Here is a 27615-nt window from a genome sequence, read left to right on the forward strand (position 1 = left end):
TGGCTACCAGGCTTCTTCCAGGGATACAGGATGAAGTCTTCCAACGTGGGAGCTGGGCCAAGACCTGGGGCTGCTCACCCAGAAGTGGGGCAGAAGTAACTCTTGGCCCATGGGATACAGGTATCAGTGGATGCAGGCCTCTACCTGTGGCCTTTGGAGGGACAATTTTGAGGGGCATTCTGCATGTACCTCAGGGGGTCCCAGACACCGCGAGCCCCTGTCACCTGCAGCCATAACCAGCCCAGCAATGCACTCTTTCAGAGGAATCCGAGTTAAGACAGTTTGCTGATAAGGACCCTGCAGCTCAGAGAGGTGAAGTAATTTGCCGAAGGCCTCTCAGCTGCTGAAGGACACTCAGGGATTGAAGAAGGACGAACTGGCTTTCATGTCCTGCTCCTGACCACTGCACTACCACCTTCTTAGAGAAAACCAGTCGGACCCTCCAGGCCTGTGGCTGGTTCTTGCTTTCTGCGTCTGAACCTGTCAGTGAGTCCAGAGGAGGGCTCGCCAGGACTGTAGCCAAAAAACAAGAGTCCCATACGTGCACTAGAGGGTCCGAAGAGAGCGCAGTCGGCAGGACACCTCCTCCTTAATTTGGGCCCAGGATGCCACACAGACCTCCGGAGCTTACCTGCTCTTCTCCTTGGAAGGGACAGATCAGAGCTGGAGGGGCTTCGAGCTCCCTCTAGGGGCCAGCGGGACCTGTGCCAGCCCCAGAGCTGCAGCAGGCCCTGAGGGCAGGCGCTGAGGCCTTTGCTCTACAATTGGAAGACGGGAGCCGCCCTTCCCCAGACCCCACTGGCTGGGGATGAACAGAAGGCTCATAAAGAAGAGTTGTTCCAAAAGCTTGCCCTTCCTGAGACCCAGTGAATCCCCCATTGCCTCAAGACGCAGGGCGGAGAGCTGATCTGCTCAGGATGTCTGGAGCGAGCGGGGCTCATGGGCAGGCGAGGGTCTGGGTGTGAGGCAGGCAGCGTGCGAGGCTTGCCTCCCTGCAGACTGTCACGCTGGGGGTCTCACTCCCCTTCCTCGTCGCCCCTTCCCAGGAGAGTGGACACAGGCTAGGACCCCAGGCCTGTCTGCAGCGTCGCCTCCATCACCCTCTGTGGGATCCTGGGCCATCAGGCAGCTTTCCTGGGTCTCAGTTTTCCCATGTACACCTCAATAGCCACAATATGGATTAAGCTGTCCCTCCACGCCAGGCCTTTCCCGCATCACGAAAGCTCCACGGCTCCAGTGCTTAGTGGTCATCTCCATTGTAGAGCTGAGGGAACTCAGATGCAGAGAGGTTGAGTAACTTGCCTGAGGTCGCACAGCCAGCCCACACCCTTGCGAGGCTTTCCGACTCCAGAGGCCACATGGAGTTCTATGCGTGACCCTTCCTCTACACTCTTTCTTTCTGGAAAATATTATTTTAGAGACAGCCTTGAGCCCAACACTTCTAGGATCCTTAATTGAGCCCAACACTTCCAGGATCCTTAATCTGCAAGGATGTAGAAAAAGAAGCCTAAATGATCCCTGAGTTTTGAGAGGCTGTGCAGATAAACTCATCACCCCTGAGCAAAATGGAAAGAGTGAGGAGTGAAGAGCAAGGGCACAGTGGGACAGTGAGGGGCTGCCCAGGGCCCTGGCACTCACAGGGTAGAGAGGTCAGCAGGTCTGGGAACTAGAATACGCTGGATCCCTGGGTGTGCCTGCAACCCCTCACCAAGACACTCCCTGAAACATCCCCGGGGAAAGACCCATCATGGCCTGAGCTGCAGCCATGAAGATTTAGGGATCATGTGGGAGAGAAAAGTTGGAACCAAGGGCCCACACTCCTCAGGAGGGGTGCCACCCCACCTCTCCTCACACTAACCCAGCTCTGCAGTCTTGGCAAAGTCCTGGGAGAGTGAACAGAGTCCCCCATGCTCAGCAGCCAGGAGTTGGCAGGAGGATACTGCCATGGACCCCTTACATGGCCACAGCCAAGGAGAGCTGCTGTGGGGCACACCTGCCCTTGTGCAGGGCCAAAAGTGACCTACACGGCTGTTCCCCACAGGGCGGAGACACGGGAGAGCCTCTCTAGCCTCTTTTTCACAGCCTCCCCTGCAGCCACTGGCATGTGGCCAGCGAGACCCACTGCCCTCAGAGACCAATATGTAGCCACTGACCTCTGTCAGGAGAGAAGCCAACCAGCCCTTGCTCTCTGCCCACTTTGCCACCCCTACCATTATTTTTGGGGCCTTTTAATCCCTCCATAAACCCACCTCATGAAGCAGAGTATCAGTGCTTCTCAGCAGTGTCCAGACCCTCCCCCAGAGCACCAGATCAGGAGGAAAAGGAGGAGGGACTGAGTCCTACACAGTGGCTGGCACCCCTCCCTTACCACTTGGGCTAAAATCCCAGTTCTTTCCGTCTGGGCCTGAAGATCTGTTATAAACTGTCCCATCCCTCATGACCTCAGCTTCAGCAGGGGAGTCCAGTACCCAGAATCCAGGAAGAGGAAGGAAAGCGTCTGCTCACATGAGGAGTCACATCCATTGCGGTGCAGGCCCCCGGAGGGGTCAGGGCTGCTGTGCTGTTCCCATGTTCCCAGCTAGGACCCTGAGCCTCAGACAGGGCCACCAAGCAGAGCCAGGCCAGGAGCCCGGGCTCCTGATGACACACTTTTCCACATGTCCATCCCACACACTCCCAGTCAGCCCCTTGCTGTCCACACACCCACCCCATAAACACCTGCAGAGCACTGAGGCTGGACCCTGTGGAGGCTGCCTGAGGCATCTGAAACCAGCCAGTTTCCCCACAGAACTGATGTTTATGGATTTATTTTCATAAACATAGAAATTGACCCTCCCAGTCTTAAAGCATGAAACTTACATTTGTCTTATCTGAGTTCCTTTCCCAGGAAACCAACCTTCAGGCCTCCTGGATAGTATCAAGAAACTGAAAATCCTCTTCTTTACCCCTCTGGAAGCCTATTCCTTACTACATAAACTCCCAATTTTAGTCAATTGGGAGGATGGATTTGAGACTGATCTACTGTCTCCTCAGCTGCAACACCTGAAAAAGCCTTCTTCCCTGTCAATACTCATTGTCTCAGTCACTGGCTTTCTGTGTGGCAAGCAACAGGACCTAAACCAAAACCTGGTGTTTTGGTAACACATCTGTAGAGTCTAGGCAGGAATCTGGACCAAGTGTTCCTTGGGGTCAGGAAGGGCTCAAACTTGCTGGGCCCCCCTTATGCCCAGAAATGCATATACAGTGGCCTCGGGTCTGGAATTCTCTCCCACAGGGCCCAGAAGAAGGCTGGGCCACAGACCCAAGGAGGAGTATGAAAATGCACTTGTGTAGCCCACATGATTAAATAACAGGGACCATACACACACATTGTGCCAATGTCAAATTCCTAGTTTTTTATATCGTGCCATAGTTATGTAACAGTGGAGCAGCAAAAGAACTAACAGCACTCACTCCATTTTTGTTTAAGGGGCCTTTACCTGTTCCTGCAGGTCGGCTAGAATAATTTTAAAGCACTGAGATAAAATGCAAAAATTGCATTCGTGTAGTTCTTGAAACTGTATTAGTCCATCTTTGCATTCCTTTAAAGAACTACCTAAGACTGGGTAATTTATGAAGAAAAGAGGTTTAATTGACTAACAGTTTTGCATGGCTAGGGAGGCCTCAGGAAACTTACAATCATAGCAGAAGGTGGAGGAGAAGCAAGTACCGTCTTCACAAGGCAGCAGGAGAGAGAGAGTGAAGGGTGAAGTGCCACTTTTAAACCATCAAATCTCATGAGAACTCCCTCACTATGATGAGAACAGCACGGGGGAACCCCCCAACCCTCACCATGATCCAGTCACCTCCCACCAGGTCCCTCCCTAACATGTGGGGATTACAATTTGACATGAAATTTGGGTGGGGACACAGAGCCAAACCATATCATTCTGCCCCGGCCCCTCCCAAATCTCATGTCCTTTTTGCCTTTCAAAACCAGTCATGCCTTCCCAACAGTCCCCCAAAGTCTTAACTCTTTCCAGCATTAACTCAGAACTCCAAGTCCGAAGTCTCATCTGAGATAAAGCAAGTCCATTCCACTTATGAGCCTGTAAACTCAAAAACAAGTTAGTTACTTCCAAGATACAATAACGGTACAGGCATTGAGCAAACACTGTCATTCCAAATTGGCCAAAACCAAGGGGCCACAGGCCCCATGTAAGTCCAAAACCTGGCAGGGCACTCATTAAATCTTAAATCTCCAAAATAATCTCCTTTGACTTCATGTTTCACATCCAGGGCACGCTGATGCAAGGGGTGAACTCCCAAGGATTTGGGCAGAAACTAACCCTGGGATTGAAGGGGAAGTGAGTAAATAATTGTGTTTTGTTCAAGATTTATAGGAGCACTGTGACCTGACCTAGGACAGAGGAGTTCCCAACCTCCTGGGACCTTCACTGGCACCCAGATGTCTGCAGCTGGTCACACATCTTGATCCCAACTCCCTTTTTCCCCCTGCCCTCAATATCAAAAGAGCCTGAAATGTGTGCTGACTTGAGATGGCCTTTGTGACGTTAACCCACTGTCTTCTCAGGTTGCTGTCTCTTGAATAAACCTGCTTTTCCTTCTACCAAGTCTTGTCTCCCAAATTTGGCTTTCAAGTGCGGAGCAGCTGAACCTAGGTTCAGTTCCAGTTTCATAAGATGTGACCAGGAGAAAAGCAAGGGAAGGGTGCACTGGTTTTCTATCTTTAGGGACCTCTCTTACTACTGTCTTTGCAATTTCCTGTCAATCTATAACGATGCCAAAATAAAAACTGATTTTAAAGTCCTCACAGGGAGGTAAGACTGTGAGATGTTTCTGTGGGATGGTGGTGTCTGCCAGGAAACTGACCAGCTGATCTGGTGAGTCTGCCGAGAAGGTGCCAAGCTGTACAGATGCTATCCTGGGCAGCGTCTTCCTGCCCCAGGCTCCAGTTCAGGGCATGTCTCGCGGTTCTCTTCTTGTCCATTGCTGCCAGTTTGCAAAGACAACCCCATAGGAGAACACAGGCTCCTCCATGTGAATAGAAGAGACCCTGATTTATTTCTTGGATGGGGAAAGATCTTGGAGGGGCTGCAAAGACTTACAAGAGGACAGTGGGGAAACGATTACATGTCAGGGTGTTTCATTGTCTGGGGCCTCAGCAGCCCAATTTACTGTTCCTGGGAGGATCAGAACAAGGGCCATGATAAACCAAGGACTGGAGGTGAGCAGGGGTGGATGTGGAGAGGGACTGGTGTCAGGAGAGATTTGTGCAAATGGCTCACAACAGGGAAAATCTCTAGTTAAAAATAGGCTAACATCATTCCCAGCAGCCCATTCCTTTCCCACTGTGCTCCCCAGGAACAATCCCACTCATCATGATAAAATCTGGGGAAAGAGAAAGGCTGGAGGGCACCACCCCCCCCGCCCCTCAGTGCAGTGTGCCAGGGCCTGCCCACTGCCTGGGGAGGCGATGCCAGCACTCATCTCACAGCAGAGCATGTGCCATCCTGAGCACTCCTTGCACACTGTCATTTCCTGCCCATATCAACCCTCTGAAGGAGGGCCCATTTCCCAGGTAAGGAAACCGCGGCCGAGAGAGCTTACGGAACTCATTTGAGGTCACGCAGCCAGGTCTATCTGACCTCAGCTGATTCTTTGAAATGCTGTGTCAGGCTGCCCCCAGCAGTGACAAAGGTGACCTAGGATGGAGACATGTTCCTTTAAAACAGCTGGAGTCTCCAGGGGTCAGGATGGATGCTTGAGTGATGGGTGCAGGCAGCCAGGCCCAGAAACCCTAAGGTGCTTTCTCTGCCATTACTCAGAGCCCCTCGATGTCCCCGCTACCCTTTCCAAAGTCCCTCAGCCTCCATCATGTTTGATCCTGAGGAAGAAGAGGTCTGTCCAGCCCCATTTTGCAGATGATGAAGCTGAGGCCAGAGTCTCACAACAGAGCAGACACCACATCAGGCCTTCTGACACTGGGCCGTAGAAAGGCTCTGCAGAGAGGAGGTGTGGGGAGGACTCCCGTGAGGCCTGGCAGGGCATGGGATCCCCTCTGGCAGTCTCAGGCTATAGACAACAGAGGCAGAGAGTGAGCCTGGCAGGGCTTCTGGAGCTCCTGGCCTCTTCCTCGGCCTAAATCTCGGCCTTTGCAGCACGCCCATGTCAGCTGCACCTCTGACCTCACCAGGGGCTGCCAGCTGACTCTGATTTACCTGGAGCTTCCTGCTTCAGGGACAGTGAGGAGCCAGCCGGCCTCTCCTGGATCTGCACCCAGTGAGCTCCCATTCCTACCCTCCCTGGAGCCTGGGAGCTCAGGGAAGGCACTGGGCTGGAACAGCAGGATGGGCTGAGCCCATGGGCCATGGCACTGGGGACCCAGGTTCCTGTCTCCCCCAGACCACTAGATGACTAACAGTGAAACAGCAAAAGAACTAACGTCACTCACTCCATTTTTGTTTAAGGGGCCTTGACCCATTGCTGCCCACAGGCTAAGATAATTTTAGAGCACTGAGTTATTACGCAAAAACAGCAATCATGTCGTTTTTTTTAAGCTAACACTGAGGCTAAAGGGAAGTCTGTCAACAGCCAACTATGTTTTGTTAAAGATTACAGGAGCATTGCCACCTGACCGAGGACAAATGTGTTCCCAACCTCCTCGGAACCTCGCTGGTGCCCAAATGTCTGAAGTCCTCTACCACCTCTTAATCCCAGCCCCCTTTTCTTTTCCCTGCCCTTAACTTAAAAAGAACCTGAAATGTGTCCCAACTAAAGATGGTACTTTAGGACACTAGTCCGCCATCTTTGTGGTTTGCTGGCTGGTCTGAATAGACCTGCTTTTCCTCCCACCAACTCTCACCCCTTGTGTTTGATGTTTAAGCAGTACACAGCCCAACTGGGTCCGGTTACAACTGCAGCTGCTTCCCATATCTACAGGATCCCCATTGGTGTGGTGCTGACCACCTGGAAGTCCTGCAGGGACTCCTAACTGTGAGGCACGTATCCCAGGAGCAGACATGAAGGTCTTGGCCTGGTAAGACTGTCCTAAGTCAGAGGCCAACAGAAAGCCTCCAGCCTGGTACGATTTGAAAGGGGATCCTGGAAAAGTCCCCAAAACCTCCCAACTATGCCTGAAAACTCAGAGGTCTGCAACAGCCCCCAGCCCACCTGAGGAGGAGGTCTGCATTACTCCACCTCCAGGGCTGTCTTTTATCAACTGGGATGCAGGGGCAGCTTTCAGGGAGGCATGGTATGGGCTGGATAGGGCCCACTGGGATGAGAGCAGGGCTGCAAGGGGAGGGGGCAGACTTCCCTATCCTTGTCCTACTTCATTCTCCCTACATCCCTGCCCAGTTCATGCTCCCATTCCCACTTCACAGATGGCCCGGCCACAATGGTGAGGGGTGGCTGGAGCCAGGGTTCAAATCCACATTACCTCACTCCTGAGCTCTTTTCCCCATGCAGGACTGCAAGGAAGAGAGGATGGATGGACAGGTCCACACTATCACCAGTCCACCACTGTGGCCCCCAGGACACAGAGCCCCCACTCAACCCACCTGGTCTGCCATGGACAGGATAAGTTAGCAAAAACCAAGATGAACAAAAAATATAGAAAATCTGACTATAAGTTAACAAATTTGATTTGCTACAGAAAATGCATCTACTTTTTCAGCATTCATGACCAAAATAAATACTTTTGACCAAAAAAAATACCCTCTGTAAGTTGCAAAATCATATAAAATGATATGGGCCACATTCTTTCATCACAAGATAATAAAACTAGATGAGAATAATTAATGTTTAATGTTAAAAACCTAATCATTTAGGGTTTTCTGTGTGTGTGTTTGTATGTGTGTGTGTTTTGGTTTTTTGTTTTTGTTTTTTTTGTGAGACGGAGTTTCTATATTGTTGCCCAGGCTGGAGTGCAACGGCGCAATCTCAGCTTACTGCAACTTCTGCCTCCTAAGTTCAAGTGATTCTCCTGCCTCAGCCTCCCAAGTAGCTGGGATTACAGGTGCCTGCCACCATGCCCAGCTAATTTTTTGTATTTTTAGTAGAGACGGGGTTTCACCATGTTGGCCAGGCTGGTCTCGAACTCCTGACCTCAGCTGATCCACCCACCTCGGCTTCCCATAGTGCTGGGATTACAGGCATGTGACACTGTGCCTAGCCCATTTAGGTTTTTTTAATTTAAAAAATCTAAAAGTCTCCTACAAAACTCTTGGGTTAAATAGAATTTGCACACTATTTAGAAAAGAATGACAATCTTGCTCCCTCCCCCTCCCCCTCTCCCTCTCCCTCTCCCCAAGGTCTCCCTCTCCCTCTCTTTCCACGGTCTCCGTCTGATGCCAAGCCAAAGCTGGACTGCACTGCTGCCATCTCAGCTCACTGCAACCTCCCTGCCTGATTCTCCTGCCTCAGCCTGCCGAGTGCCTGCGATTGCAGGTGCGCAATGCCCCGCCTGACTGTTTTTCGTATTTTCTTGGTGGAGACGGGGTTTCGCTGTGTTGGCCGGGCTGGTCTCCAGCTCCTAACCACGAGTGATCCGCCAGCCTCCGCCTCCCGAGGTACCGGGATTGCGGACGGAGTCTCGTTCACTCAGTGCTCAATGGTGCCCAGGCTGGGGTGCAGTGGCGTGATCTCGGCTCGCTACAACCTCCACCTCCCAGCCGCCTGCCTTGGCCTCACAAAGTGCCAAGATTGCAGCCTCTGCCCGGCCGCCACCCCGTCTGGGAAGTGAGGAGCGTCTCTGCCTGGCCGCCCATCGTCTGGGATGTGAGGAGCCCCTCTGCCTGGCTGCCCAGTCTGGAAAGTGAGGAGCGTCTCTGCCCGCCGGCCATCCCATCTAGGAAGTGACGAGCGCCTCTTCCCGGCCGCCATCCCATCTAGGAAGTGAGGAGCGTCTCTGCCCGGCCGCCCATCGTCTGAGATTTGGGGAGTGCCTCTGCCCCACCGCCCCGTCTGGGATGTGAGGAGCGCCTCTGCCCGGCCACGACCCCGTCTGGGAGGTGAGGAGCGTCTCTGCCCGGCCACCCCGTCTGAGAAGTGAGGAGCCCCTCTGCCCGGCAGCCGCCCCATCTGGGAAGTGAGGAGGGTCTCTGCCCGGCAGCTGCCCCGTCCGGGAGGGAGGTGGGGGGTAAGCCCCCCACCCAGCCAGCCGCCCCGTCCGGGAGGTGAGGGGCGCCTCTGCCCGGCCGCCCCTACTGGGAAGTGAGGAGCCCCTCTGCCCGGTCACCACCCAGTCTGGGAGGTGTACCCAACAGCTCATTGAGAACGGGCCATGATGACAATGGCGCTTTTGGGGAATAGAAAAGGGGGAAAGGTGGGAAAAAGATTGAGAAATCGGATGGTTGCTGTGTCTGTGTAGAAAGAGGTAGACATGGGAGACTTTTCATTTTGTTCTGTACTAAGAAAAATTCTTCTGCCTTGGGATCCTGTTGATCTATGACCTTACCCCCAACCCTGTGCTCTCTGAAACATGTGCTGTGTCCACTCAGGGTTAAATGGATTAAGGGCGGTGCAAGATGTGCTTTGTTAAACAGATGCTTGAAGGCAGCAAGCTCGTTAAGAGTCATCACCACTCCCTAATCTCAAGTACCCAGGGACACAAACACTGCAGAAGGCCGCAGGGTCCTCTGCCTAGGAAAACCAGAGACCTTTGTTCACTTGTTTATCTGCTGACCTTCCCTCCACTATTGTCCTATGACCCTGCCAAATCCCCCTCTGCGAGAAACACCCAAGAATGATCAATTAAAAAAAAAAAAAAGAAAGAAAAAAGAAAAAAAAAAGAACGACAATCTTAGCATCAATCAAAGCTTACAGGATTCAACCAAAAGTAGACTCAGAGGAAAATGAATAGCCTTGTTTGATCTCATGACTAAACGAGAATAAAAATAAATGAACTGAAGAGTCTACTCAATCATTAGAAAAAGGAGATAAAATGTAGCACAAGAAAGTAGGAGAAAGAAAGAGGCTTCTGTCTCCACCTGAGCAAAATAAATGCTCAGGTTCCCATTTCATTTACCCACGGACAGTTTGCACACAATAAGGCAATACAGATGCTTGAGACTCTGCTGTAGATCATTTTACTTATGGAATCTGTTTAAATAAACATTATAGAATATTTCCTGACATCAAAAACTATTTTCTACATAAAATTATTTTCTATGCAAAACATTAAATGAATGTAGCACAACTTCAATGTCAGAGCCAGACTAAAACTTGTGAATGAGTATCCTTGACCCCACCCACTAGAACAAGTCCAACCAATCAGACAGAAAAATCTCTGACAGAACACCTGCGTGTGCTCTCTCTCTCTCTCACTCTCTCTCTCTCAACCCCAGATGCCAGATTCAAAAACTAACTAAATCACCACCATACATATAAGGTTTGTTATAACCAACACAGATTATTTGAAAAGGTGAACCGATGATGGTGATAATTAGGTGAATTCATACTAACAATAATGATTAAATATTAAACGTATAATTTATTTTATGAAATTGCCCATGCAAGGCCAGGCGCGGTGGCTCACGCTTGTAATCTCAGCACTTTGGGAGGCCGAGGCAGGCAGATTACAAGGTCAAGAGATCAAGAGCATTCTGACCAACATGGTGAAACCCCATCTCTACTAAAAATACAAAAAAAAAAAAAATTAGCTGAGCGTGGTGGCACATGCCTATGACCCTAGCTACTCAGGAGGCTGAGGCAGGAGAATCGCTTGCACCCAGGAGGCGGAGGTTGCAGTGAGCTGAGATTGCGCCACTGCACTCCAGCCTGGGCGACAAGAGTGAAACTCCATCTCAAAAACAAACAAAATGTCCATGAACTGAAAAGACCATAATGAGGGCAGAAAGCCTGAATCAAGTACTACAGAAAGTCGAAAATGAGCGATTTTGAGGAACACAACATGCTGCCTGCATGAGTGTGGCAGAGGACCCCGCTGACTCCAGTGCTGGCTGAGGTAGGCCCCTGACACGTTAGTCAGGGCAGCTGACTCCCTGGCACCCGTGACCACAGGGCGCATGACTGAAGACCGAGAAGCTCCTGTGCTTGTGGTGGTGCCTCCTCTGCCAGCAGTCAATGAATAAACTCCCTGGGGACAGAGGCCAGACCATGGAGCCCTCCAGGAAGCTTACTGTTGTGTGGGGCCTGAAGTGAGTGCACGTCAAATAATAATCTCTACAAAACGTTAGCACTATTGGAAAGATCCCACTCTTATCAAGAAGCAAGGCCAAAATAATAAGAGATGCTGAGGAAGTAGGGGAGGAGGAAGAGGAGGAAACGAAGGACAGGGAAAAAGAAGAGGAAGGGAAAGAAAACAGAAGGAAGAAAAGAGGAAAGGAAGGAAAAACGGAAGAGAAACAGCATATTATATGCGAATGTCTGCTAGCGTTTCATTTGAACACACCTGCTAAGCAATTTTTAGAATCCTTCAGTGTCCACCTCAGGACCTTCCAGATCATCCTCATCTCATATATCCACGCTTGGCCTGCAGCAGTGATTGCCTATGTGACCCACACATGTCTGTGTTGATTATAATTAACTTAATAACCACTTTATTTTTAACAAATTTATTGAGGCATAATTTACATACCATAAAATTCACTCAAAATTAATTTAAAGAATGCATCATGAACAATGAGAAAAGAATGTCTGCAAAGTTCTTTGGGGACCTGCAATTAAAGCATGCACTGAATTGCACCTGCCCTGAGAAGTGGCTGCCACGGACTGGACCCTTTGATCCGCTTTTTAAGAAAGAGCCAAGGGCATGTGGATTCCAGGGGGCAGGTGCGACCGCATGTGCTCAGGTTCCTGGACATTCTTGCAGTACACAGAGCAGCCCCACTTCATCGCACATATTATTTCTCTGAACACTGCTAGAAAGGATTGTGGGCTATAATTAGAATGCTGCCCCACAGGATTACATTCACAAATGTAATTACATAATCATTTAGAGCTGACTGGCACGGGAAACGACATTGCTTCCTAAGTGCGGAGTGAGGGGAGGTGCTGGGCACCTCTGGTGGAGCTGGGCATTCTGAGACTCCTTTCTCATGCCAGCTGAGCCGAGAAACAGTTGGAGATGAGTCCAAAGATCCATAATTCTGCACTGGATTTGTCTTGGTCATGAGTCTGTATCCCAGGGTCCCAGGTTTGGGGTTACACACTGTGCAAAACTACCCACTAGTGGCCGGGCACAGTGGCTCATGCCTATAATCCCAGCACTTTGGGAGGCCGAGGCAGGCAGATCACCTGGGGTGAGGAGTTCTAGACCAGCCTGCCCAACATGGAGAAACCCCATCTCTACTAAAAATAGAAAAATTAGCCAGGCATGGTGGCACACACCTATAATCCCAGCTACTCAGGAGGCTGAGGCAGGAGAATCACTTGAACCCAGGAGGCAGAGGTTTCAGTGAGCTGAGATCGAGCCACTGCACTCCAGCCTGGGCAACAGAGTGAGACTCAGTCTCAGAAAAAAAAAAAAAAAAAGTACCCACCAGTAATGGTTGCACCTTGAGTTGTTGTTTCAAAAATTTCCAGCAAAAAGCTCAGCTCTGGTAAAACAAAAACTGGTTGGATCCAGAGATGAACTCTGGGGAACTCTCCTAGTTACCATACTAGAATCCATGGCCAGAGAGGAGGCTGTTTTCTCTACATGCAACATATGTGGAAGCATGATCTGCGATCGCCTTGACTCCGCCTCTGCATACAATGACTCAGCTCCCCAGCCCAATGCAAGCCCTGCTTTCTCCAGCATTTAGAAAAGCACTGCTCTGGGAACGATCCCCGGTGTTGTGAGTAATAAAAGCCAACATGGTTGTGCTCATTGCACTGCCAACCACCAAGCCATCAAACCCACCCATGGTGTGGGTGACAAGTCCACCACAGAATTTCATGGATGGTGCGGAAACTTCCCAAGACGCCCCAAACTGGACTTCTCCTCTGGCTCCTGTTAAACGCACCAGGAAAGAGACAACGGGCTTGGCATCCATCTGCTCTTCTTGTTTGTTTGATAGAAATCCTGTCTGTGGCACATATGTGATTGCAAGCACAGAGTGCCGGCCACATTAGAAAAGTGCATAGTGTCTGTTGTCTTACTCTCCTGAAGCCTGGGTGGCACTCAGCCCTTTGGAGTTTCTCAAGCGTTGTCTAGCTGCAGGTACTGAGTCCGTCCTATTTCACACAGAGATCAACGTGGCGACACACGCCTGGGCTTCCTGACACATCCTGATCTTGCATCACTTCATTCTCTCTGATGGCAGTGATTTTGTTCAGTGTGCCCCACTTTCCACAATTTTCTAAGATCTTCCATATATTTGCATGCATGACTGAGAAGAAAATATCTTTTGTTGGTCCAAGTGTCCTAAATTTGGGTCCAAAAAAAAAGTGGTAGCTGTATAAGTAGACCACATCTTTTGAAAACCATGACGATAAATCACATTAATTTGGACCCCATTAACCTGGAGTATGTGCTAATCCCATAGGCCTAAGAGGAAGCTTAGCTTAGAAGAAAGGGTTTGCTTTCTAAGCAAAGAAAGATGCAAACAAGCCACAGCAAGTGTAACCTACTTAGAAGCAGATGCTGTCCTTAAAGAAAAAGGTGTGCAATAAGCTACACTGCCTGTGAGTCCTAAGCCCCAGCTCATCCTCCACCTTCGCCATCAGCCAGCCTACCTACAGTGTCCTATGAAACTCGAGTCCCTCACCCATTCCAAGCAACCACAGCACTTCCTCCAAAACTGGCATCAGAAGTGGAAATGCTCCTGAAGGCTCCCTGGTCCTGTAGCCTCCTTGGGGAAACTGAAGCCCAGAGAGGGGACGGAGCCAGTCCAGAGTCACACATCCAGCAGGTCAGCCTGGTGATTAGAGCTCAAGTTTTGACTCCTCCAGACTGAGGTTTTAAACTCAACCTGGACTCTTACTTGGAGATGTTAGACAAATTCCTTGACCCCATCGAGTCTCCATGTGCTCATGTATGCACCGCAGAGGGAGGCAGGAGCCTCCTTTCCCACTGAGGTCTGGGTAAGACTGGCCTGAGCTCCAACTCTGTACTCTGTGTAAGTCCAAGGCCCTCCCCAAGATCACTGCAAATCCTTGTGCTCATCCCTGTCCCAGAATCCTGCTTCCCTGACACTGTCTCTGTTCCTCACCACGTTGACTCAAATGAGAACACCCAGCCCCATCCTCAACATGCACACACAACTGTTTGTTTGTTTGTTTGTCTGTAGATGGAGTCTTGCTATGTTGCCCGGGCTGGAGTGCAGTGGTGTGATCTCAGCTCACTGAAGCCTCCACCTCCTGGGTTCAAGCCATTTTCCTGCCTCAGCCTCCCAAGTAGCTGGGATTACAGGCACCCATCAGCATGCCCAGCTAATTTTTGTATTTTTTAGTAGAGACAGGGTTTCACTATGTTGGCCAGGTGGGTCTCTAACTCCTGACCTCAGGTGATCCACCTGCCTCGGCCTCCCAAAGCGCTGGGATTATAGTAGGCGCAAGCCACCGCTCCTGGCCGCACACACAACTTTCTAAGTGTTGCAGGCTTTGTTGAAGGGAGTAGACTTGGGTCGTGTCCTTAGCAGGACAGAAAGAGGGCCAGGGTTTTGTACTCCTTTGTCACTCAGCTGTGAGCTATGGGGAGCAGGGGGTGTAGTGAGACCAAAGTGATTCTGGGGTGTGTTCATCCACTTTGTGTTGCTATAAAGGAATACCCAAGGCTGGGGAACTTATAAAGAGAAGAGGTTTGTTTGACTCATGGTGCTGCAGGCTATATAATAAGCATGGCACCAGCATCTGCTTCTGGTGAGGCCTCAGGAAGCTTCCACTCACAGTGGGAGAAGAGGGAGCAGATGTGTCCTGTGGGGAGACAGGGAGCAAGAGAGAAAGGAGGAGGTGCCAGGCTCTTTTTCTAACCATCAGATGTCCTGGTAACTAACAGAGCGAGAACTCACTCATCACCAAGGGGACAGCACCAAGCCATTCATGGGGGATCCACTCCTATGACCCAAACACCTCCCCCCAGGCTCCACCTCCAGCATTGGGGATCACAGTTCAAAATGAGACTTGGAGGGGACAGACATCCAAACTATATGAAGGGCAACAGCCAACACACAGCAGCCAGGGCAGGGAGCAGCAGCTCAGGAACTAGGGCTAATCTGGGCACCACCAGTACCTGCCGCAGGGGAGAAGGTGGAGATGGGGCTCTCTAGCTCTCATTGCAAAGACACACTTAGCATCAGGCACCACTGTTCTTAAAACAGCCTTGGCCTGCACTCTCACCCACATCCACACCACCCTCACACCCTCTTGCCCCTTTCCTCAATCCTCTGCCTCTCTTTCTCTCGTCTCCCTCCCTCTAGAGAACAACAACAACAAAAATACTCATTTTCTTCTGCAGAACAGTTTAATCATTCTTTATTCCTCTGTTGCTGAGCTGCTGCCAACACCCTCAATGTGGCGACCCCCATCCCAGGTTGCCAGTTTTAGAGCCGAAAGTCCCCCATCCCAGGAAAACCCTCAGTCCCAAGCAAACTGGAACAATTGGCCACTCTCCAAACTGCTCTTCCAGCAGCCACGGTGGCTCTCCAGGCTCCCTCCCAAATGGACAGTAAGTAGGAACTGGCTAAGACAGCTAATCATCTTTTCTTTTTAATCATGAATGGGTGTTAAATTGCATCGAATGCTACTTCAGCCTCTATTTGGAGTCACATGGTTTAATCTACCAATGGAGTAAATTACATTAGTAGATTTCCTAATGCCATTCCTTTGTTGCTGGAATAAGTCACACTGGAACACGCTGTATGTATTTTTCTTGTGATCACATTCTTGATTTGACAGACTAATATTTTATCAGTAATGTTTGTTCCTAAATTGAGTTTCATTCACCGTAGTCTTTGGCCGCTTTTCTCTGATGTTGGTGCCTGGAACAGACGTGCCTTTTAAAATGAGTGTGAGAGCACTCCCACTTTTTCACACCTATTTCCTTCCTGCCTGGTCTGGGGGCATGAGTGAAAAATGAAAGAAGAAAGACATCAAAAGACATAATATAGGACATTTATTTCAAGGTGAAGGACTTTATGTTTATATCCAAAAGGCACAACATGTTCAAGAAAAATTTATTGGAAATGACGGGCATCAGGAAATACAATGGTTAAAGAAAGAAAATAATTCCTCATGCACTCACAGAGGAAAAAGAAGCATTTTCGGGGGAAGGGAGGACTCATACAATCATGCTGGATTCAGATTCTTCCTCGGCAAGTTTCATCCAGAGGGTAACGGAGCAACATCCACAAATCACAGTGAAAATAGGAACCCGTAATGCTGTGGTCATCTGACTTGTCATTGGAGCCAAAAAGCTACAGGCAAACATTCTCAAAGAGCCTGGAAGAACTCAGGGAGTGCCGCAGCCATGTGCGTGTCTTTAAAATCTCTGTGATAGTTAAATCCGGGCAAAGTGAATCACAAGGAAAAGGAAACTGGATATTGGGGTTGGGGGAGGGAAGATGCAGGGAAAGAAGGGGAGGGGGAGGGAATCCTCACACTAGTGCAAAACCCATGGAAAGGCAGCTTTAAAGGGAAAACCAAATATGCTTCAAGTTGTCCTTAAAATATAAAAATCAAGAGACAGGCATTCTCTAGCATGAAGGACACAGGCAACACAGAACCCATGATGCTTGAAAAGAAAGAAAAACCATTTCACAATAAAATAGAGCCTCAACATACAGGAAAAAGCCTTGGAATGGAAAAGTCATGAAAAAAATGATGAGAACTGAATGCAACAAAATATAGAATTAAAAGAAACTCTGCAGAAGAGAATCCAAACATTATAAATGTAGACAAGGTAAAAAGACTAGTGAACAAAAATTAGTAGGGGACCTTCAGGGAAAAAAAAAAAAACTCCTAATTTCCTCACCTTTCAACAGCACCGAGCCAGTTGAAATTGTCTAGAATGGAAAAATCCTTTAAATAAAATGACTCCCAGCTTATTTTTTCCATGACCTTTTTTCCCTCAATCTTCAGAACTCTTTTAAGAACGATGGTTTTTTGAGGCAAAGAAACATTGCTCTGAAATTCAACCATTGTCTCAGTTTCACTTCAGATATTTCATTGCTGCTATTAACTAAGAAAAATTCAACCATTTTATTTTAAAGGAGTATGTGGGCCGGGCACGGTGGCTCATGCCTGTAATTCCAGTATTTTGGGAGGCTGAGGCAGGAGGATCTCTTGAGGCCAGAAGTTAGAGACCAGCCTGGGCAACATAGCAAGACACCCATCTCTATTTTAAAACTTTATAAAACTTAGCCAGACATGGAGGTGCATGCCTGTAGTCCCAGCTACTCAGGGGGCTGGGGTAGGAGGATCGCTTGAGCCCAGGAGTTTGGGGCTGCAGGGAGCCATAATCACACCACTGCACTCCAGCCTGAGTGACAGAGACCCTGTCTCTAAGAAATAAAATTAAATTGAAATTGTTCCACTTTATCACACTGCTCCTATTCATGTATCTGATATATTCCTAGAGAGACATCTGGAATGACCACTAGTTAATTTTAACAATTATTTCCGGATAGTGAGATGTTGAATTGTGTATAATTATTCTTTTTTCTTTTATTTCTTTCACTTGAATCATTTATGAACATATAATATTTTATAGAAGTAATAAAGGCATTATTTTTAAGGGAGAGAAAGGAAGGGAGGGAGGGAGGAAGGAACGAAGGAAGGAAGGAAAGAAAAGGGGAAGAAAAGAAGGAAGGAGGGAGGAAAGAAGGAAAAGGAAGGAAGGAGGGAAAGAAGGAAGGAAGGGAGGGAGGGGTGGGGAGGGAGGAAGGTAAGTAAGGAAGGGATGGGGAGGGAGAGAAGGAAGGAAGGGGTGGGGAGGGAGGGAGGGAAGGAAAGAAGGGAAGGAGGGAGGCAGGGAAGAAGGGTAGGAAGGGGTGGGGAGGGAGGGAGAGAAAGAAGGGGTGGGGAGGGAGAGCGGGAAGGAAAGAAGGGGTGGGGAAGGAGGGAAGGAAGGAACGGGTGGGGAGGGAGGGAGGGAAGGAAGGAAGGGTTGGGGAGGGAGGGAAGGAAGGAAGGGGTGGGGAGGGAGAGAGGGAAGGAAGGAAGGGTGGGGAGGGAGGGATGGAGGGAGGGAGAGAAGGAAGGAAGGAATGGGGAGGGAGGGAGAGAAAGAAGGAAGGGGTAGGGAGGGAAGGAAGGGGTAGGGAGGGAGGAAAGGAAGGAAGGAAGGAAGGGGTGGGGAGGGAGGGAAGGAAGGAAGGGGTGGGAAGGGAGGGAGGGAAGGAAGGAAGGGGTGGGGAGGGAAGGAAGGAAGGGGTGGGGAGGGAGGGAGGGAAGGAAGGAAGGGGTGGGGATGGAGGGAGGGAAGGGGTGGGGAGGGAGGGAGGAAAGGAAGGCAGGAGTAAGGAGGGAAGAAGGGAAGAAGGGAAGGAAAGGGTGGGAACAGAGGGAGGGAAGGAAGGAAGGGGTGAGGAGGGAGGGAGAAACGGAGGGAAGGAAGGAAGGGGTGGGGAGGGAGGGAAAGAAGAAGGAAAGGAAGGGGTGAGGAGGGAGGGAGGGAGGGAAGGAAGGAAGGAAGTGCGCCAAAGCTCTTAGGCCTGAATGTCCAACTCTCTTATCTGCCTTCACAAGGCCCAAGCCCCTCTCATCAGTGGCCACCTTCCTAGACACCCACATCCCTGCAGCAGTGTGGTGACGCCAGCCAGGGGCTGCTCTGACTCTGACTCTCTGAGGCGCCTCAGGAGGTGGGGGGATATTTGACACAACAGACTCCTTATCAGGCTATGATTTTGCCTGAAAAGGGTTCAGCTTTTCTCTCCCCTTTTCTTTTCCATAGCCCTGGATTCGCTTCAGAAATCAACACAGGAACTGACAGGAGTCAATGGGCCATCCCTGAGGTCACAGTGGTCAGAGCCCTGGGCTGGGGGTCAGAAGACCAGGCTTTCCCTGGCCTCACTGCGCGACCCTGGGCAAGTCTCTCCCAGTCTCTGGGACTCTGTTTTCCCCTATTGAATAAGAGAGCCTGCGGCTCTGAGGTTCCAGCATGCAGTGAACTCTCATTAGCAATGGTAAATTAAGAATAGGCATATGGGCCGGGCATGCTGGCTCACACCTATAATCCCAACACTTTGGGAGGCTGAGGCAGGTGGATCACCTAAGGTCAGGAGTTCAAGACCAGCCTGGCCAAAATGGTGAAACCCCATCTCTACTAAAAATACAAAAATTATCCGGGCTTGGTGGCACACACCTGTAATCCCAGCCACTTGGGAGTCTGAGGCAGGAGAATCGCTTGAATCCAGGAGGCGGAGGTTGTAGTGAGCCGAGATTGCGCTATAGCATTCCAGACTGGGTGACAGAGTGAGACTCCATCTCAAAAAAAAAAAAATGGCACATGGTACTGGGCTGGACGGTAGAGGCTTCCACCCGAGGCCCAGGCACACCCCCCGTGTCAGACCCCATTATTGGCTGCTGGTTGATGATGTGTAGATGAGCTCAGGTGGGTTCAGAAACTTGCCCAAGGGCATCCAGCTAGTAGTCGAGTCAGAAACAGGATCTCAGCCCCATCCTGTCTCGCCCCAAAGTCTTATTTTCAGTTGCTACTCCCTCAGTCGACCCTCCCTGCAGCACCCCTGTCCCTGAGCCGAGTTTGAGCAATGACACAGGGGTAGGCCTCTGCTGCTGGCCTACTTCCATGCCCTGGGACAGAGGGGAAAGACAGGCTCAGTCCCTCCCCAGGGCCAAGCAGCTTGCTGCCGCCCAGGAGGCACTGGTAGAGGTGGCCAGTCCAGGGTATGGGAGGAGACGGCTGCTGAGGCAAGGCTGGCCTCCTGCTGAAGGCTGGGGCTCTCCTGGAGGGGTGGGCAGGACTGGAGGGACCAGATGGGGTCAAATGAGAGCAGTGGAGGGACTAGGCACAACCTTCTGGGAAGGAGGCAGCTTGGGGCCTCCTCCCCAGAGCTTCTTCAGCACCAGGGTGCCTCTCAGAGCTCAGGAAGGCCTGAAGTGCAGGTCCCAGCATGGAACTGGGATGGTGGCAAGTGAGAGGAGCTGCAGCCAGGGCAGTGCCGGGCAGGACTGAGGTGAGGAGGGCCCGGAGAGCTGCCCCATCACTCATGGGTCCAGGCAGGGCCCAGACACACCCCTGTCCAGGAGGCTGTGGAGGGGATGCCTGCCAGTGGGGACGGTGGGCTCCATCACCCCTGCAGAGAACACACGGTCTTTCTACTGCCCAGACCTGCCACCTCCCAAAACGACACCTTGCTATTCCTTGGGCTCAGCATGCTTCACCACCCTCAAGTCGCTGTGGTTCTGAGAGATGCATGACCCCAGTCTGGCCAGTTAGGACGCCCCAGTCCCCTGGCCACTGCCAGGGGTTCGGGTATAGAAACACGACTTGACTTGGTTGAGGCCACTCATTCTAAGACTTTTGCCAGAATCACTAGGGAAGGGAGAATCTCTGGATTAAACCCAAACAGCAAAGTAGACAGACACATAGACAGGGAGAGAGACACACACACACACAGAGAGAGACAGAGAGAGAGACAGAGAGAGAGAGAGAGAGAGAGAGAGAGCCCCTGGATCAAGCCATGCCTGAAGCCTGACCTTTTGTTGACTGAGTCGATAAATTGCCATCTTTGCTTTATAAGTATATGATATGTTTCTTTTTCAGCTATAACTGCAAGCATCCCAATAAAGCAGGTTCCAGAGGCCCTTCCAGGTGGGATTTGGCAACTCCTCTATCCTATAAATAATTCCCTGCTAGGCGTACTACTGTTTCTGATTGATCTCACCTGCTCAATTCTCAAGGCTAATTATGAAGTAAAGCAGTCAACACGTGGCAAAAGTCCCTGAGCCAACACCTGGGGGAACAAAACGCTACCATGTACCGGCTGCACATGACCGAAACACATGCCCCCATCCAGTCACCAGGCTCACCCTTCAAAAAAGCCACCTCTGGCAAGGGGACAGAGGCTGCCCTCTTTGCCCCTGGGCCTACTTCTGCTTCAAAAGACCTTGAGGGAAGGGTCTCAACTCTCCCACTAATTGCTAGGAAGGAAAATTCTGGGGTGGAAAGCAGGAGGGGTCGGGCCAAGCAACAGTTTGCAGAGGGCATTGGTCAAGGCCCAGGCTGACTTTCCCAGGGGAGTAGGTGCTAAGGGGCTACTGTGTGTGGTTGGCACCAAAGCCTGCTGTTTGCAGACAGTGAGTTGGAGGAAGCTTGAGGCTCCCAAAAGCCCAAGCAAATGGGGTGAAGGCAAGGGTGAGAGGCACCCACCCGCACCTGCACACGTGAGCCTGCTGAGTCCCCACTGGAATTCCCTGCTTCCCATGCATGTCATGGGGACCTGGCTCCCCAGCCAATTGTGAGCTCGGGGTGAAGAGCTGAATGTGGCCTATCTCTGAACACCCTCAGCCCAGATCCCCGCCTGGCTGGGTGTTCAAAACTGAATGAACAAATGAACGAGTGAATGAATGAAGCACCTTCCATGTGCCTGGCACTACTCATGGCTCTGGGGCTTACAGGAGCTGAAGGCAGGCAAGGGCTCTGCCTGGGTGCTCACCTTCTCTCAGAGCATACCTCTCAGCGGGGGAAGGTGGCCATCTAGACAAGGGCCGGGCACTGGGTGACAGCAGGCTGCCTTGGGCCACCCCTGCCAGTTAGGACCGGCTGACCTTCTAACTAGCACTAAATGTCCCCTGTCCAAGCTGATTTCTTCAAGTGTCTGCCCCAGGCATGGCATTTCAAACTTCCCTGAGCAGAATGACACAGAAAAGCATGGTGAAGTCTTGGGGGATGAGAAGCCCGTGGGAGGAGGCAGCCCTTGTGATTCCTGAGTTCATGCAGAGATTGGACCCAACGTGGTCCCCCAGCTGTCCTGTGCTATAATGGGCTTTCCCATAGAGTCCTCATGGGCAGCTCAGTGTCACAAACCATTTTGCTGGAATCTAGAACCTGCTGCTAAGGCCAGGCCTGGGTGTGACCTCAGGGCGCTGAGGACTGGTGGTCCTAAGCAAATAAGCTCCCTCTTCCCCAGCTACCAGCCCTGAAGCCCTGTGAGGTCAGAACAGCAGGTCCTGCGGGATCCCTTCTGCAGGGCCATGGCATCCCCTTTGTTTTTATATTTGCATGTAAAGAAGGCCACTCAGGTGCTCAAGGTCAAATAAGCCCAGGTGACTTTCCATGCTAGCCAACTCCTTCCTTACAAAGCAGTTGAGTTCTATGTCCAGGCACCGGTGACCCTCCCACCATCTCACTGATCTCGAGATGCAGGGAAGAAATGGATCAAGCTCCCCCTTCACCAATGGAGAAACTGAGGCCCAAAGAGGGGAGATGATCTGCCCAAGGTCATGAAGAGATGGCAGCAGGGCCAGCACCAGAGCTGCCACTCCTGCGGGCTCCTGGCTCAGTGCTTTTCCCACCGTGCCATGATGTGAAGCTGGTAGTCCTTTTTCTCTCCTACTGAAGGAATTAAAACACAGCCAAACTGTCAAAAATATCAGGAGCAAGATGACCACACTCCAAAGAAGCAACAGTTTAATGATTCTCTACAACGCCCTAAGTGCTTGAAAGCGCATTCTTCAAAACTGCCCCATGCCGAACAGCCTACCAAATAGCTTCCAAAGTTGCAGATCAAATCATTGCTGATATTTTGAGGAGCTCCGTGTCAATAGCTGATGTTAATATTTTCTGAGAGACAGGCATTGTGGAACAAATGCAAAATCAATGCCATCTGTCTCCAGGAAACAGCTCGAGATTCCAGACATCGGAGAGGCCTGACACAACCAGGTTCCGGCACGAGAACCCCCACAGAGGTGGAGCAAGATGGGAAACAAAGAGATCCGTTTCTGGTCCAGAGGAATCCTCCCCTGGTTCTTAGAAGACAAAATTAGTGAGATCTCTGAATGATTCTTCCTCTTTAAAACGCTGAGCCCAAATGCATGTTTGTGATATCATCATCACGTTTGGCAGCAGGTTGGCGTGTGGTCAGATAGCAGGGGGGACTTCCTCGGTAAGAGATACAGAGATCTGCAAGAGACCGGCCACTGAGGCTGGTTACCGTGAATGCCCATTCTCCCAGGACGAATTGCCTGAATAAGACAGCCTCCAAAGGCGCCTGGAGGCCGAGGACTCTTAGAAGACTGGGTCAGCCGGTATACCCATCAGAAGCCGGCTCTGGGAACTTACACAGAGGGAATTTTCAGGAAGGATACTGAGGCCTCACAGATTCACTATGCAGGGAGCAACTTGGGCTTGGGAAATGGTCCATGGCAGCTCCTGAAGTCCAGGCCTTCAGATGCACTGTGACCACTGAGTCAGCCCTCAGAAGACTCCCCAGGAAGCGTGCAGCAGAGCCCCAGGGTGTCCCGTTCAGGAGGGCATCCCTGCGGGGATGACAGCACTCAGCAAACTGCCTCCCCACAGATACAGCCACTCCAGCTCTGGAGTTCCTGAAGACCTCAGAGGCTCTTAAATGGGGAGCATCCTTGGCTACCCAGCACGGAGGCTACTTGTGTACATCTCGTTTCTATGGTAACCCCATTCCCCAAACCCTAAGCAGGACATAAGGTTAGATGAGACAGACACATGTGCATGGGGAGCAAGGAGCAGGTTTTAAGCCTGGAGAACTCGGGTGCCCAGGGTGGCTCTGGCACTATCTCTCTGCGGTGGACCGTCCCAGTACACCCGGGCAGCTCTGTGCTCCCAGCTGCCCTGAGCATCAGTGTCACGGGCTGAACCAACACACAGGGCAGCCCCAGCCCTCCCTGCTCCAACTTCTGCCCGAGTCAGGTCTCTCCAAGACAGTGCAGCTGGGCACCATGGTGGTGACCGGACGCCAACAGCTCACCGCCACCCCGTTCCCTCGGATGGACCCATGTGCCTCGTGCAGTGGAAGGGGCTGGCTCTTGTCCTTTTCATTCTCTCATCAGCCTGGTTCCCCTGAGGACTGCCTCAGTCTCTTGATTGGATTGGGGACTGCCTTAGCATGCTCTGGTGACAAGTGACATTCGTCGAGTGGTGGGACTGGAGCAGATATGCCACAGAACAGGCTGTGGGGCTGCTGCCGTCGGTCACCAGGATTACAAGGAGTGGGGGCCTTGGAGGCTGGACGAATCTGTCTTAATGTAGGAATGACAGTCAGGACCCTTGGTGACAAGTGACAGAAACACAGCCTGAGCCAGATCAGGGAAGGGGGGGGCTTGTAGGTTTAGAGGCCAAACCTCAGGAAAGGCTGGCATGCTGCGGACGGCTGGGATCACCAGGATAGTCTCCATCTCTCATCCGCCTTTCCCAGGGTCAGCACCACGCTTGCAGACCTGTCCCCTCTGAAGAGCTTGGCTCTGGCAGCCACAGGTCCCAGCTCACAAGCTCCCAGCCTCCCTAGGGTGATGAAGCCTGGGGCAAGGCCTTTTCTCAGCCCCCAGTTGAAAACTCCTGCTGAGGTGCTGGCTTGGAGGTTGGGGCATGTGCCCTTCCTTGGGTGCCAGCCCCATCCTTGCCCCCAGGACCTGGATGGTGAGTAAGGGAAGATGTCCCCGCCAAGAGGAAGGATGCTGCTGGTGCCAACAAGAAGACAGCACTCAGCAGAGTGCATGATGCCCACTTCAGGGCCATGGCCTCAGAGCATCTCCGTGTCGGCTTTTTTTTTTTTTTTTTTGAGAGAGAGTCTCACTCTGTCGCTCGTGCTGGAGTGCAATGGCATGGTCTTGGCTCACTGCAACCTCCATCTCCTGGGTTCAGGCAATTCTCCTGCCTCAGCCTCCCAAGTAGCTGGGATTACAGGTGCACACAACCACGCCTGGCTAATTTTTTTATTTTTTAGTTGAGATGGGGTTTCACCATGTTGTCCAGGCTGGTCTCAAACTCCAGGCCTCAGGTGATCCACCTGCCTCGGCCTCCCGAAGTGCTGGGATTACAGGCATAAGCCACTATGCCCAGCCCTGGGCTCTTCTTACTGGCAAGAACAGACCCTGAGTGTGGACCCTGCACAGGCTTTAGCATCTGGACGGGACTGTGAGTCTGTTTTATGTTGCCGGAGAGGAATGTCTGAGGCTGGAGAATTTATGAAGAAAAGAGGTTGATTTGGCTCACGGTTCTGCAGGCTGTCCAGGAAGCATGGCGCTGGCATCTGCTTCTAGGGAGGCCTCAAGAAGTTTCCAATCATAGGGAAAGGTGATGGAGGTGCCAGCATGTCACGTGGTGGGAAACAGGGGGAGGGGCCAGGCTCCTTTAAACAACCAGCTTTCCAGTGAGCTAACAGGGCGAGAACTCCCTCGTTACCTCCAGGATGGCCCAAGCCATTCCTGAGGGATCTGCCCCCGGACCCAACACCTCCCACCAGGCCCCACCTCCAACACTGAGGGTCACATTTCAACATGAGATTTGGCGGGGACGCACACACAAACCATCTCAGGGTGTTTTCCTGGCTTCATCCCAAACTGCGCTGATGTGCAGTGGAAAGAAAGTGGGGGCAAAGGTGCCCCTCCCCAGAGAGATGTGCCCTGAGCAGGGCCCTCAACCCCTCAGCCTCAGAGAAGCACACACTCATCCGCTGAGCATGCTAGGCGCCCCCATTAGTGGGGTCGGAGGGAGAAGCTGGCAGGTGATGTACCCTTCAAGTCACTGGGCAGTGCCCAGCCCCAGGCACCCTACCATGCCCACAGAGCAGCAGCCAGACCTCCCGACCCCACCAGATGCCCCCCATCCTCTCGGCCTCTCCAACCCCCTACCCAGCTGTAAGCTCAGTCCTTTCATGAATGGAATAGGAAGTGAGACGGGGGAGAAAGGACACGAGAGGTGGTGGCGAGCAGGTCACTGGTGGGCAATGGGGATTTGAGCTTGCAAGACACCCCTGGCAACTGCACAGGACACATCTCAGAGCTGGCCCACATAAGACGGGAGGAAGCTGCGGCATTTACCCATCCACTCCATTCATCCGTCACTGGCTGGAGCCACTCCTGGGATGCCGATGCCCACAGGCCTCCGTGGCTATAGGGAGCCCACAGGCTGAGTCACAGGAACCGAGGGTAAGGTGGCTGGTGTGCAGGGTGGCCGTGTGTGTCCAGGAGGTACAGGGGGCATGCCAACAGCATCCACTGTGTCTCCAGGCAGGCACTTCTGCAGGGCTGAGACAAGCCCCAGTGACAGGGAGGGGGCAGGCATCCCAGCAGGGCTCAGTCCCAGAGAGAAACTTGGGCCTCATTCAAAAATGACCAATAGTCAGCAAGGGTATTGGGGTGCTGCATTTCCTGCGGCCACCATGAGCCTGGGAAGCTGACTGCCCAAGTGGCCTGCCCGGAAGGCGCACTTGCCCCAGAATAGAACTCTCTCCACCCCCATGTCCGTACACATTGCAGGGTGGGGACACAGACACAATCCACCCTGTTAAATCAAGTCAGATAACTCTCTTGCCTGCATCATAATTAACTTTACTTTCTTCAAAGGAACACATTAAGGCAAAATGTTGGGGATCTTTTAAAACAAAGCCATTTTCCTCACTAGGATTATTTTTGATGAGCTAAGTGGTGTTAGTTTTTAAATTGCAATTGAGAGAGAAAGCACGCATGCACAGAGCCATCGACAATTTTCATTTCCAACAATTGCAGTTGTGAATCCTGCTACCAATGCTGCTAATAGCTTCCGTGGTGGTTTATACTGATTTGCCTAAGAGCCAAACCCCAGGCTTCTGTCTTGAAGAATCAAAGGGTGACTCGGGCCAATTAGTGCACATCTTGAACCACACCTTCTCTGGAAAGAAAGCATTCTTGGCAGTACCCACTTATCAGAATCGTGGGGTGTTCTGGAGCCCCTGATGGGAAATGGAGTGGTTTAGAGGAAGAGGTTAAATTTGACCTGTTGGATCGTGACCTGAGTGGAGCATTGGGGGACCCAGTCATTGACTCTCCACCCTCAAGAATACAAAATGCTCCAACATGGAACGTTCCAGTGGACGGCGGCAACCCGCATGCTATGGGCTCCTTTAAAAATAAGCCCCATTGTTCCCCAACTGCCTATTAATAGCTTGAAAAGACATCTGTTGCTAATTTGGTCTTCTCAAACCAAGAAATCTTCCCTTCACTTTCCTCCAGGGCCAGGATGAAATCAATCAAGCTACAAAATTTATTAAGCACCAGACACATTCTGTCCCGGACCTCAGAGCCAGCCCTGCAATGTGGCCCAAGCACTCGAAGGCCCTGGTCTGCACGGAGCATGCACCCTTCCTCCAGCTCTGACAGCCCTCCACACTCAGGCAGCTCAGATGGCACTAAAGAGCCCCCAGGGTGAGCCAGTCCCACCCAGTTCAGTGCCCCAGCTCCCTCTGCTCCGTCCCCTGGGGTCAGCTGTTCCAACAGTTTCTGACTCGAGGCATAGCTCCCTTAGATTCTGCCAGGGACGGGCAGCTCACTGTCTCTCAGATGACCCCTCTCATTCCCAAATATCTGCAGCTGCTAAACACTCCAAAACTCACCTCCCTCAATCAGTCCCATCTCTCTGGGGCCACACGCAGCAGGTTGACTCTTCTGATTATGGCAAGCCTTCAGCTACTTCAGTGGAGATGTCTCCCTGTCCCCACGACTCCTCTCCAGCTTTGGTACCTGGGTAGCAGGGGGCTG

This window comes from Pan paniscus, chromosome 20 (genome assembly GCF_029289425.2).
Source record: "Pan paniscus chromosome 20, NHGRI_mPanPan1-v2.0_pri, whole genome shotgun sequence".
Classification (NCBI taxonomy): Eukaryota; Metazoa; Chordata; class Mammalia; order Primates; family Hominidae; genus Pan; species Pan paniscus.